At 51.9% G+C, this 13,237-nt stretch overlaps 1 protein-coding gene across 1 annotated transcript in view; it reads right to left on the bottom strand.

Moving 5' to 3' along the window:
- The window catches only part of LARGE1 (LARGE xylosyl- and glucuronyltransferase 1), a 428,799-nt gene extending 415,847 nt beyond the window's left edge, over window positions 1-12,952 (bottom strand). The window contains exon 1 of the mRNA XM_070410997.1: window positions 12,101-12,952. The gene's annotated coding sequence lies outside the window, so the exon portion shown is untranslated. The remainder of the gene's footprint in view (window positions 1-12,100) is intronic.
- Window positions 12,953-13,237: the final 285 nt, after the last annotated feature.

Consider the following 13,237-nt stretch of genomic DNA (forward strand, 5'->3'; position numbering starts at 1 on the left):
GAGAAGGCCTGAAAGAGAGGTATGCTCTGGGTTGTCTGATGATGACTGCCAAGGACTGATTTTCTTCATCGGGCTTTTAAAAGTCTAAGAGAAGGAAGAAGAGGGAGATGTGAGGGTGATGGCAACAGAGAAGTTGAGATTGCACTGACCAAGAGAAGGGGTAGTGACAGGGGTACAAAGGGTCTCCAAGTTTCTCCTCCCCCTTCAATATTCAGCCTAAAGGATTTGCAAAAAGACATATCTCCTGGTCTTGAAAGAAGGCGAGAGCACCTCCTCCACCTCCTCCTCCATTTCCACCACCTTCACCTCCGGGTCACCTCCATCTCCACCACCACCTCCACCTCCAGACATCTCCATCTCCACGATCATCACCACCACCACATTCCTTGAAGGCATCACTGTGCCCCAGGGAAGGCCTACCACCATTCTGGTCATTGGCAAAGGGGCATACATTCTTTAGGTTCTAGAATACCTTCAGGAGCTTACTCACATCCCACCATGTACCCCTGCAGCACAGTGTAGTACTTAGGTTCAGCAGGAAAGGGTTATATTATGCCTGGACAACAAATTCAATGAAATCTACAATCATCTCCACCATCAGCACCACCACCATCACCATCACCACCATCTCCATCCCCACCACCATCACCACCTCCAGATCACCTCCACCATGCGCTGGGTAGACAGCATGTTCCAAGCACATGGTGAAACACTGAAGATTCCCCAGAGTCACCAGATGCGGTCTTCACGGAAAGGCTCCCACACTCTGGCACGACAGCCGCCTGGGAGAAGCGGGAATCCGGTGCAGAGCAGGCAGCAGCAGAGCCAGGACGAGGTACCGATGCGATCCGGCAGCCAGCATCAGGAAAAGCTTGGAGGAAGGGCCACCTGCGCTGGGTTTTGAAGGAAAAACAGAAGTGTCCCAGGCAGATAAAGAGGAAAAGAGCTTATCAGGCAGGAGAGACCAGGTGCACAGCTTGGCAGGCTTGGGGAGAAATAACCAGGAAGGAAGAAAAATAATGAGTTAGCGATTGGTGACGCATGAAACAGGGGAGAGGGGGGTGAGAGAAGATGAAGCTGCAGACAAAGGCAGGGCCCAGCTCATCACATGCTTCGAGTGCCCTGATAAGAAGGCTGGATATTTTCCAGTGGCCGATAGTAAGCCGGTGAGGGGAAACACACAGAACATTCTAGAAAAGCCCTCGTTCTTGGAAGATTAAAAAACATAAAGCCTCTCTATCTGTAAGGGATTGGGCCATCCAATTTGAAAAATTCTGTTATCCAGAATGGCTTACTCTTCGATTCTAAAAAGTGTGCTCTGTAATCTCTCGGCAAGGCCGTCCGAGGGCAGAGAAACACACCTGCCAGGGATGCCCGCACAGGCTGCGCTTTGAAGGTGACTCGGAGCCCAGGTGTCGGAGCCCCAGCCGGTATGTTCTGGCCCCTCCCCCCCTCCACCCCCCCCCCCCCCCCCCCGCCACCCCCTCCTCCCACAGCTACTTTGGGAACCACTCAGGAGGAAAAGAAGAATTTTCTCTACTACGTCCCTCATTGGGTGTCATCCAAGGCCAGGCAAACAGTTGTTCTATAACCCTGGGTGCATTTGAATACACTCCCAATAAGAGAGGCTCCAGAGAGTCTATTTCCACCCAAGCACCATCCCCGGGCCTGGCCAAGCCACGGGAGAAAGAGCTATTTTAAGAATGGCTGCTAGTGTCACACGGACTTTATTCTAAGGAGGTTGATGTTCAGTGGGCCTTCCATACGAGAGACTGATGGGAGGAAAATTCGGGAGCCTCCCTCAGCTTCCACCCCACCGGACAGCTCTAGCCCAGGAGCCTTCAAAACTTCACATATGGACTCACACAAAAGCCTGTTCAGCGACCTCCCAGCTTCCATCTCTCCCCACTCCAATGTGCCCCTGATACCGTTAGGAGGTCCATCTTCCTAAAACAGAGCTTCCAGTAGTTCACACCCCATCCTCCTGATCAAGTCACCCTGCCTTCAAAGCCCACAGCCCCAGCCTAGTGAGCCAAATGCATTTCCAATTCCTTGCTAAGAGAAACCCAAGCCGGCTTATTCTGCAACCCCAAAATACACACTTGTGCACTGTCGATCAAACCTGGCCGCGCTACCTCTCTGTAATTCCCCCATTCAAATTTTAATTATCCCGTGTCCAAAGCCTCAACGCAAAGCCTACCTCCCTGGAGTTTAAACAGCTAAAATAAGCTCCCACCCCTGATTCCCCATCAAATTTCGGCTCCGACAGTCCACAACCATTAATTGCACTGCCTCATCGTTTCCATTGTTGCTCTGAGCTGTTCATTTGAGTCTTCTATTGTTGCTTAACTTATCACACAATTTCCTACAATCTCTGCAACTATGTGGGCAAGGACAGAAGGCTTTCAGTGCAATTTAATAAATGTTTATTAAAGGATTCCTCCGTGTTAGAAGCGAACGTGGCAGGATGCTCCCATAGATACAAGGATGGGCGTCACCCAGTCACGGTTCTTAAGCAGCTGGCACGTGAGCGAGGGAATAAGGATGCAGATATTGGCAATCCCACGCACAAGGCGACAGGCAGAGCCCTTGGGGTACTTGGGGTAATTCCTCCTCTCACCCTGTTCTTCCACCACCTAGTCACCAAGGCACAGATCTACTCTCTCCTCTGACCCCCTCAAACGTGATGCTACCCCCCACCGGGTGCCCACTGCTCTCCATTAGCGTTTCATTCGCTCGCCCAGACAGGGCTGCCAGATGGGTGGCAGGTGCTCTCCTCACCTGTGTGTTCCTGATGTCAAGCAGGAACCTGCACAGAGCAGTTTAGTGAAAAGTGGCTCCATCAAAGAGACAGAGTGTACAGAGCCCTTGGCAGGAAGGAGATGTTTCGACCGGCAGGACAGGTGAGAGGATGGGGAGTCTGGTCCAGCAAAGGGACAGCAGTAACAAGCCCCACTGGGGAAACAGCCAGTAGGCTAGAGGCAGAGAAGACCTTCAGAGGGTCGCAGGACGTACATACAGTGAAGCAGAGACGTGGGGAAGCAGGGGCGAGGTCAGCGCCCAGACGGCAGGCTACGTGGTGAGTCCCAGCTCCATGCTTCACGGCTGTGTGACCCGGGCAAGCCTCAGCTGCCACCTCTGCTGGGTGGGCGTGTGAGACCAGCCACCACCAAGGGCCGCTGTGAAGACGAAACGCACAAAATGCTCAGATGGAAGAGCGCCTGGCACCAAGGACTCAGTTGAGAATTGTGCCTTTGGAGTGGAACAGATGGAAGCAGGGTGTGTGGGAGGCAAGGGAAGGGGGCAGAGGATGGACCCCTGAAAGAGATGGGGTGTGAGAAGGCACAGCCAGGCTGCCCCAGGTGCACAGGAAGCCTGGGTTCCGGCCCTCCTCCCACCTGGGTCATTCTCTTGACCTCCCCGGCCTTAGTCTCCACAGCTGTGAACCGAAGCTGTTGGTCTAGTGCCGTGATTGGCAAACTGCGGCTCACGAGCCACATGCAGCTCTTTGGCCCCTTGAGTGTGGCTCTTCCTAAGCCTTAGGAGTACCCTAATTAAGTTAATAACAATGTACCTACCTATATAGTTTAAGTTTAAAAAATTTGGCTCTCAAAAGAAATTTAAATCGTTGTACTGTTGATATTTAGCTCTGTTGACTAATGAGTTTGCCGACCACTGAGCTAGTAGGGCTCCACGCTCCCTCCCAGCCCTGGTGGCATCTCAGCTCTGCGTTACCCAGAGAAGGCATCTGTGAGCATTTACAATACGGAAAAGCCCGGATGGGAAGGATTCACACCAACAGCAAAAGGGGAGAAGATACCCAGATGGCAGAGGGCAGCTCATCCTACTGAGGTCAGGGCACTGCGTCCTTTCCTCCCTCGACTCAAGTGCACCTCATCCTCCTGACACGCGAGCCCCGCCTCTCGCCTACATCTACATCCACATCGTCTGGGAACTGTCATCACCAGCTCTGAAATACTATCATTAATCATCCATCCTAAGCCTTGTTGCATTTCAAATGCTTTTCAAGTCACTTTCTTCTTTTTTTTTTTAATTTCTTTTTATTGAATTTTAGAGAGAGAAGAAGAGAGAGGGTTAGAGAGAGAGAAACATCAATGATGAGAGAGAATCATCAATTGGCTGCCTCCTGCACGCCCCCTTCTGGGGATCAAGCCCACAACTCGGCAATGTGCCCCTGACCTGAAATCAAACCAAGATCTCTTGGTTCCTGGCTCGCCATTCAGCCACTGAGCCACACGGGCCAGGCTCAAGTCACTTTCAAAACAACCTGGCACATGCATCTGAACATGGTTTGGACCATGACCCCTCCCCTCAAGCCAGAGAGGTCCACGTCCCTACAAATGGAGAGGAAAGAAGCACACAAGACATTCTGGTATTGTACTTCCCTCGCCTTTTTACAAAGCCTTCGGTGTCTGAAACACAACAATGGTCCCTAAGAGAACTCATTTGCTGATCTGAAATGTCCTTCACATTTTTAAAATGACAGCTTCCTGCAGAGGCCTCAAAACATCCAAGTCTGTACACCCACAGGAATTCACTCACCTCTCCCTCCCCCATCACCCTGAAAACACGACCACTCAGTATTCATTCATGAAACAAGTCATCCCGCGTGGACACGAGTACTGAGGAAGAGTGGACCCACCTAAGCACAGGCACCAAGCCTGGAGGCGGGACAAGGGCCACCTGCTTCTCACTCTGCCTGTGCCTCCTCCGCTGGCTTCTGGAGCGACTACAAAATGCCATTCCCAGATGAGAGCTGACATCAGTCAAGGAGGCTGGTCCACAAATAGTGTTGGCCTATGAAGGACCTACGTCATGGGGAGGGATGGTTCCCAGTTAGCCACAGAAATGTGAACCTGACTCAATCGTAGCAAACGTGTTCAATGCAGCCAAGGCAATCCCAACCACAGAATAACTCTGAAGAGCCCCTGATTCCCTGCCGAATTCAAATTAAAAAAAAGAAAAAAAAGGAAAAAAGGAAGGATGAAATCCCCACACGCCCATGTTCTGCTGTCAGTCCTCCTAAATCTGAATGCGACCATGGAGAGCTAGAGAGATCAGCACGCTCTTTCTTCCCAATTGGCCTGGGTCCTTCAGGAAGAAAAAGCTATGCTAAGAGCAAAACCTCCCCAGTCAGGGCTCCATCTCCATCTGCCGGTCCAAATCGCGGCCCCTTAATGTGACAAGAGAGGCTAAAATTATGGGTGAGACTGCACTTTCCATTCTGGCCGCGGCCTGTGATTATCTACAACTCCAGGTTGCCCAAAATTACCTCTGCAGCCTTAAATGCCTCACATTTTATTTCATTCCTAGAACAAATACTCTTTTGGAAACTTTCCTAAGAGATAAAGGAACAAAACACCAAAAAGCCCTAGATATTTCAGCTGCAGGGAAGAGCCAGTAGGCAAGCATGATTTTTGAGGGTTTTTTTGGGGGTTTTTTTTTTAATGTCTCATGCATATCGCCTCTACTGTATCTTTAGGAAGAACAAAATTAATCCCGTGTCTCTACAATTACGAAGACTTGGAATCCTGGGAACGTACCTAATTACTGTATAAACCACCCTTGGCCTTGATATATTCTTAGAAGAATGTGAGGGTGGTTAGGGAACTCGCATAGGAGGGTGGTTATGAGTGCTGTCTCCGGGAAGAATGGTGGTCCAGTGAGCAATCTGAACCCAAGTAAGTGACATGATGTGGTAGGTCAGTGGTCACCAAGGATCTGGAACTACTGTACTTGTTCCTGTGTTTTAGATAGTAGGCTCCTTGGCACGTGGACCTAGTGAGTGATTTGCTAAAACATTTGAAAAAGTTCCTACTTGATTTTAATGCAATAAGCGAGGCTCCCAAAAGCATCCATCATGATTGTGTTCATCGAATAACTTGAAATGCAACTAGCCCTTTTGAAAAGGCTGGCTCTAAATCCCTTTTGTTAAATAAAAACCTCTCGTACCCCCAACAACTACTTAACTCTAAATGATTTGCTTTGCTTTTAAGATCAGATTTTATATGCCAAGTTCTCCTAAAATAGGGCACTCTAGTACTTAGCTTCAATCGTGAAATAATAATGTAACAAACCTTAAATTTACATTGTGCTTACTTCGAATCTCCTCTTTCCAGGAGGCCCGTGCCAGAGTGGTGAGTAGCCTTCTTTTAGCAACTCAGGTATATTGGGAGGCATGAAAGTACGTCCATTTGCATTCTTCCTGCCTGTGCTTCTACACGATTGCTTTTGTGTGTCTATGCTTCTTCCAAACATCCTTCCCTACATCCTCGCCCGATAGCTCCCCCACTAAGCTAAGCTAAGCTCCCAGGACACATGGAAGGGTTCCCCCTTTCCATGGTAGAGTCCAGGCTTTGCAAAATCACAAAAGGTCAAGTCAGCTTTCATCAACTTAATTTGGGGGAAAAAATTACAATTGTTAGCATGCTTTTTATCACAAAGCATTTAACTCTCAAGTGGTTCTCAAAGAACAATGTAACATTCCAGAACCAACAGGTTTGCACGCTACACAAAGTCTAGCTGCTTTTATATGTGAATGACCTTATACATCAGAGAGGCTCTAACACTGTCTGCATTATACAGACTCTTCCCCCAGACACAGCCAACTTGGAGATTCTTTTCTTCAGCATCGCATCCTTACAATGTTTTATGTTTCAAGGTACACAACGCCTTTGAACTGGCCAGCTTCCCATTACACAGCTAGAAAGCTAGGAATAGTCCAAGCTTTGCCCCTGAATAGCTTGAGCAAGACCTTTCCCTCTCGGGGCCTCTAAATTCCTAGTTACCAGACCAAAAAAAAAAAACAAACTCACTTATGCATACAGACAGGCTTAAGTCCAGAAAGGTCAAGAAGTATTCTAAGGCCACACAGTAAGTTAGCAAAGAATGAGGCAACACTCCCTTGCCTCCCACTCAACACAAGGAAGGATGGTAAAGAACACACACGCATACACACACACACACACACACACACACACACGGGCTTCTTTTACCCCCCGTCCTGGCTCCTGTTTCTGAAAACCTAAATATACTTGGCCCAGGAGATTGCTGCTGCAACGGTGATTTTCCATTCTCTCTAATACCCTCTGGCGGTTACGCTGTTGATTTTCTTCCTCGCTACACAGTTTCCTCATTCCACAAGACACATGCACGCACATACCCATCCTCAAAATTATAAAACTCCTCCTTTTTCAAAAGCAAAAAAAAAAAAAAAAGGTGAGGCCAGAACTGAAGTGATTCAAATACAGGAACCTTGTTCGAGCATTAAATATGACCATAACTCTACCCAGAAGCACATCTGACAAGATGGAATTTGTTCTCACGGAGGATTCTTCGCCGACGATATATCACTTGCCAGTAACATTGTCATTTCTCCCACTGCTGCATAATCTCATAATGAATGCCCCAGAAGAAACCCATGTACACAAGAGGGCAGACTGATGGTGCTTAAGGGACCTTTCCTTTATTGCATTGCTAACAGTTTGTTAAAGAACAGGCAAAATGTTACACGTCGACAAATAAATGACAAGAAAAAGAAATTTTCTTTTTCTGTTTTTAATAACAATGTGGGGTGGTCAACAAGTACTCTTAGATCTTATCCATCCACTGTTCTCGCCACCATTTGCATACACAGAGCATGCAGCTGAGGTACAGCACTCAGCATGGAATCCTTTGAAACGATTTCCCTTGAACATCAAGCTTGCTTCCCTCCCAAACATCTCATCTTCCAGCCACATGAACTACTCCTGTCCTGCATTCGCACGACACACCTGAAGGTTTCCATGTGGTCCCTCCTGCCTAGGATGCCTTTTCCTCTCTACCACCCTGGCGATATCAAACTCACCCTTTGAACAAACCTGCACAATAGCACTCGGCTCATAGTAACGGTTCAATGCCTGCCTCCCCGGAAAGACTGTAAACTAAACATGCAACCTCTGGAGCCTCCACACAGAGTGTGGGATCTGTGATTATTTGTTGAGTTCAAAGAAAAAAAAGTCTTCTAAAAATACAGTTCAGTATGCCTTAACTTTACTGGCTGCGGCCTACGGCTCTCCGAGTATCAGAATGGTCAGAGGGAAACCGAGGCCTCTCAATGTCGAATGCTCCGGGGCAGAGCAGCCAAGCCTGGTCAACACTAGTGGGTCCTGTGCGGTGGCTGTATTTCAGAGGTGTCCTCAAGGCCAGCCTCCTGCCTCAATGTCTCCCTCTACCTGTACCTCTGCCATCTGGCTTCTCTGAAATTCACAAGACTTCTTCATGCCTTAGGACCACAGTATATCTCCTCTCCAAGACCAGTTTTCACTAGTCGATGCTCAATGGCAAATTTAATAGTGTTTTCCTGTTCCAATCTCTTACCCCTCGGCTAGACTGCACCTGTGAGAATCCATCTATAAAGCCTTAATAGCCGAAATAAAGCTTTATGCTGACCATTTTCCCTAGACCACAACAATCGCTCCCCTCAAACCACCTAAATAAGCAATAAACACAGGGGTAAATGATCAAAACCACCGTCGAGCAGGCCCCAGAGTTCAGGGAGATAGAATTACTCATGCAGGTTCACAGGTTCCAAATGCAGAGTCTAATTCCACATGTCCACAAGCTGGGATGGGTCTTCAAACTCCACCAAGACCTAAATCTTGGCAACATTTGCCCTTTTTCGTGCCAGTATTCTAAACTGGGTCATCTCTTCTTGGACTCTACCTCTTACCTGTCCTGTCTTCCCACCTCTGGAGTCAGCTTTGATGAGCCCTGGCCACTGTGGATAAGGTGAGCCTGGGCATTGGGGCTTTGTTCTTCAGCAAAATAGAATTATCTTCCAGTTCTGCAGGAGGAACGCTAGACATGAGTGATGCAATACTGTTGACCATGCAAACCTGGACACTAACCACTTCCTACTGTTAGCAGTGTAACTGCATTGTCAAATGTCATGGTACATCTGTAGATAGCTGACACTTGGAAACCACGCCGGGTTTAGCGAAACCCACCCACACAGAGTGGAAAATCGACACCTAACTTTTGACTTGACAGTGGGCGTTTCTCATCCGCAGATTCAACCAATGGCAGATGGGAAACAGTTATTTTTGATCCACTGTTGGGAATCTGTGATTGGGAATGTGAAGATACTGTTTCCCATCAGAGTTTGATGAATCCCTGGAATTCATCAGGATAGGAGATGCCGACTGTATTTCCTGAAAAATAAAAATGTGCGCATAGGGGCACCCACACAGTCCAAACCCCCTTGTCCAAGGGTCAGCTGTAAATATAAGGAACGTACTTCTAAGAGGATGCTAGTGAGAAACTGCATGTTTAGTGGGGTCGAATCTGGACACCATCTAGAACGGAGGAAACCTGGTTTTATGAAACCTACTGAGATGTGCAGTCCAAAATTCAAAAAGGGGACTTTTGACCATAACCGGTTTGGCTCAGTGGATAGAGCGTTGGCCTGCAGACTGAAAGGTCTCAGGTTTGATTCCAGTCAAGGGCATGTACCTTGGTTGCGGGCACATCTCCAGTGGGAGGTGTGCAGGAGGCAGCTGATCGATGTTTCTCTCTCATCGATGTTTCTGACTCTCATCTCCCTCCCTTCCTCTCTGTAAAAAATCAATAAAATATATATTTTAAAAAAGGGGGGGGGGGGACTTTTGATTACTAACTCTTAGGGAACTTCAAGTCAGCATGGTCTAATGCCCAAGAATAGAGTTGGCAGGAGGGTCTGTCTCCCAAAAATGCATAGTGCTCACTGCCTGGCCAGTGTGACTCAGTGGTTGAGCGTCAACCTATGAACCAGGAGGCGGTGGTTTGATGGGTGTGCAGGAGGCAGCCGATCAATGATTCTCATCACTGATGTTTCTATCTCTCTCTCTTCCTCTCCCTTCCTCTCTGAAATCAATAAAAATATGTACATTTTTAATTGTATAGCGCTCATATACTTGCAGATGATATCTTAAGTTTTTCAGTCTCACCCAACACAGTAACCCTTGGCAGGTCCCCTGTGCTGAGTTGTCCAGATGACACTTTCGATGTGAGCAGGCCCATCGCCAAGCACTGGGAACCCACTCATCAATGCGAGCACGCACTGGGTACCGAAACACTGGCTGCACGAGCCCTACAGGTAAAGCGCAGCTCTTTGCTACGTGGGCCCTTGGGTTCCCTTCCCTGGTGGCGGAATAGAAAGCTGGTCCCCCTAGTGTCCTGCCACTGGAGGTGGCTGCCGATGGAAGACACTCCTCACGCTGCATCCAGTTTACAGCACAAGCTCAGGAACCCAGAACCAAACCTCCGCCGCCACCGTCCCCAGGACCTATGGTGAGTCGAAAACCTTTATTTCATTGCGGAGGCCCTTCTAGTTATGGTTGAAAAGGCAAAGGAATCTGCATCCTCTCATATCAAAAAGTTAACCCACAACCCGGCCTACTCTACTAAGTGAAGGCGGCCCACACTTTGTTAGTGATGATTTCCGCCTGCTGGAGAGGAATCGATCAAAAACCTCTCTATCCTGGGGGGCGGGGGTCCTTTCCCCACCACTCTTGAACACCCACTAAGATCTTAATCTTGGCAGCTTTTTGCCTCGATAACCCAGTTCGTTTTCCTCCCGGTATGGAATGAAGAGGGCCAGGCTGGAGAAAGGTGTGTTTTCCTCAAAGCAGTTTGCACTGAAGTGAAGTGCTCTCGAAGCATAAAGGTACACTAAGAGACGTGTGAAACCTTACAGCCGGGTGGGGGCTCCGCATGCCTGTGAGTCATTCATTCATGTCACCCACCTGTGCGAGACCAGACGAGAAAACCACCCCTTGTCCCTTTCCTAATTTAGAACCTGCCCTTACCTTAAGCCTATGAAAGCTGGCTCCTGAGGTGGGAAGACAGGCGAGCTGAGGAACATTAACCGGAGGTGACAGCCTCTACAAGTGAATAAGCGCTTTGGGTTCCCACCGTGTCACAGAGCCGGCATCAGCAGTAGGTGAAGTGGAAGCCCCACCTGCCTGGGCCGCCCCCTCCCTGCCCCCCCCCCCCCCAGTCGCCAGAGCCTGCGCTCTCTCTTGGGGCACTTACATAAGACCCTGTGAAACTTCCTGTGACATTCACAGAAAATGTAAGCGGCTATTTTGCTCCCCCCCCCCCGGATCATTTTAATGGACCGAGTGACAAAATTCACGGATTCGGAATTCAGCAGACCACTGAGGTACATCATCAGCTCAGGGACAGAAAAAAATCCATCCCCACTAAACAGGGTCACTGGGGGGAATGGGGGGGGTGGTGGGGGGGTAGACTCAATGTCAGAGAGACAATCTGTTCCTCCGAGGTGACCCATTTACAATCAGACTGTTCCAGGGGGAAGCTCGTCGGTGTAACAAATTTCAAACAGGCAAGACAGGCTTTGCAGAACGGAGGCTCCTTAAAGAGAGCGTGAAAAGAAGGTAAGAAGGTGATGAAGAAAATAACTTAAGGATACAAACTTTGGAGCCAGGCACTCCACCTTCAGAAGCAGTGGCATTCCCCAGACTGCCTGGGTCGCTACAGACTGATCGCTCGTCACAAGCAGCCTGGTGACACTCCGGTTGGGTTTCCTCTCCACAGACATCGCTGCCACCCAATCACTCTGTCCTATAGAGGGACTCGCTAGCTGTGGCTGCTCACCCCAAATCCACCTCCACTCTCTGCAACGAAAAGTTCTTCCCAGCCTCAGGAAAAGGCAGGTGGGGATCGTCCAGGAGGGATCGCTCCAAACACAGAAGGCCCCCACCACCCCCCAAAGCACAGGGGGTTAGGGGTGAGGGGTGCAGACACATCCCCTCCTGTTGCTAACGGGAATTTTCTTTGCTGGCTCCCTGTTAACAGACCGTGTGCCTAGAAGACTGGCAGGCCCTGGGACGGGTCCTGGGGACAAGAGTCTAAGAGTCTGGGACTTGCACTTGCAACCTCCGCAGGGCTCTGGGCCCAGGCAGCGGAGGGTGTGACCACCCGCCCTCTCTCTGCGCCAGTACAGGGGGTACCAGCTACAGGTTCGGAGAACTTGTCCAGCGCCCAGCGCCGCTCACCGGGCGCCCCGTGGCGGCTCTCTGGCACCCCGGGCACTTACCTTGGCCGTGCCCGCTGCCAGGCAGAGAGAGACCGCGAAAGAGCTGTGTGGCGCGGCGGCGCCGCCTAGGAGGCGCAGGGGGTCCGGGTCGGGGTTCCAGCAGGCGCTGCCCGGGTCCGAACGGCGGTGCCGAGCGCACCCTTCGGGGCGGTCCCGGGCTCCGAACGCTGCGGGCAGGGTCCGGGCCGCCCGAGCCAAGCACTCTCCCTTCTTCCTCAGCCTCCGGTGCCGCTGTCTGGAGTTGCTCCCGGCCACGGGGACGCTTCCGAGCCTGGGGCGCCCCGCACGGGCAGAGGCCTGGGTGCGCCTCGGGCTGGGTCCGGGGAGGGGGCGCTGGGTTGAGACGCGGGGTGGCCGCCAGGGCTGGCTCCACCTCCCGCGCTCCCAGCCGCTTCGCCCCTTCAGGGCAGGGCCTGTTCACTCCCGGCCGGGCGAGGCGAGTGCAGCCGCGCCCCCAGCTTCAGGCGCCCGGGGTCCCGCGCGGCGGCGGCGGGGCAGCGACAGTCCAGTCGGCCGGGCGCGGCGGCGAGTAGGGGGGGTGCTGCAGACGGCCGCGGCGCCCCCTCCCCCCGGGCCTGCGCCGCCCGCCCGCGGCTCCGCGGGAAGGAGGCGCTGGAGAGGGCCTCGCCCTGGCCTGGGGCGCGGGGCTGGGGGCGCGGGGCCGGGGGAGGCGCCCCGGGAAGGTCACCGGAGCGGAGGCGGGGCGCAGCGCGGTGGGTGCAGGGAACCGAAGAAGGCGGCCCCGCGCTGCCGCCGGGAGCGCTCGCCGGCCTCGGCCGCCGCCGTTTCCGAGACGCGCCGGCTTCTCCGAGCGCCCGGCGCTCGAAGCTGGGCGGCCGCTGCAGCCGCCTCCGGCAGCCGGGCGCCACTCGCCGGAGCCGGCGCGCGATCCCCGCCTTCCGCGCTCGGGCCAGGCGGGGGCCGCCGCGCGGGTGCTGGCGGGGCGGGCGGGCGCTGGGGTCCGGGCTCCGGGCTGGCTCCGCCGCCGCGTGCCCAGAGCGCTGGGCTCGCTCAGCAGCTGCAGTGACTGTGTGTCTGTGTCATGTCTGTGCAGCTGGGGGGGGGACCGCGAACCTGGGCCGCGCTCCGAGCGGGGGCGGGGTCTGCGCCCGCCTCGGTCCCCGCCCCCACCCCGTG

The sequence above is a fragment of the Myotis yumanensis genome, unplaced genomic scaffold (assembly GCF_028538775.1).
Source record: "Myotis yumanensis isolate MYYU_CA2020_CCGP unplaced genomic scaffold, mMyoYum1.0.hap1 SCAF_3, whole genome shotgun sequence".
Lineage (NCBI taxonomy): Eukaryota > Metazoa > Chordata > Mammalia > Chiroptera > Vespertilionidae > Myotis > Myotis yumanensis.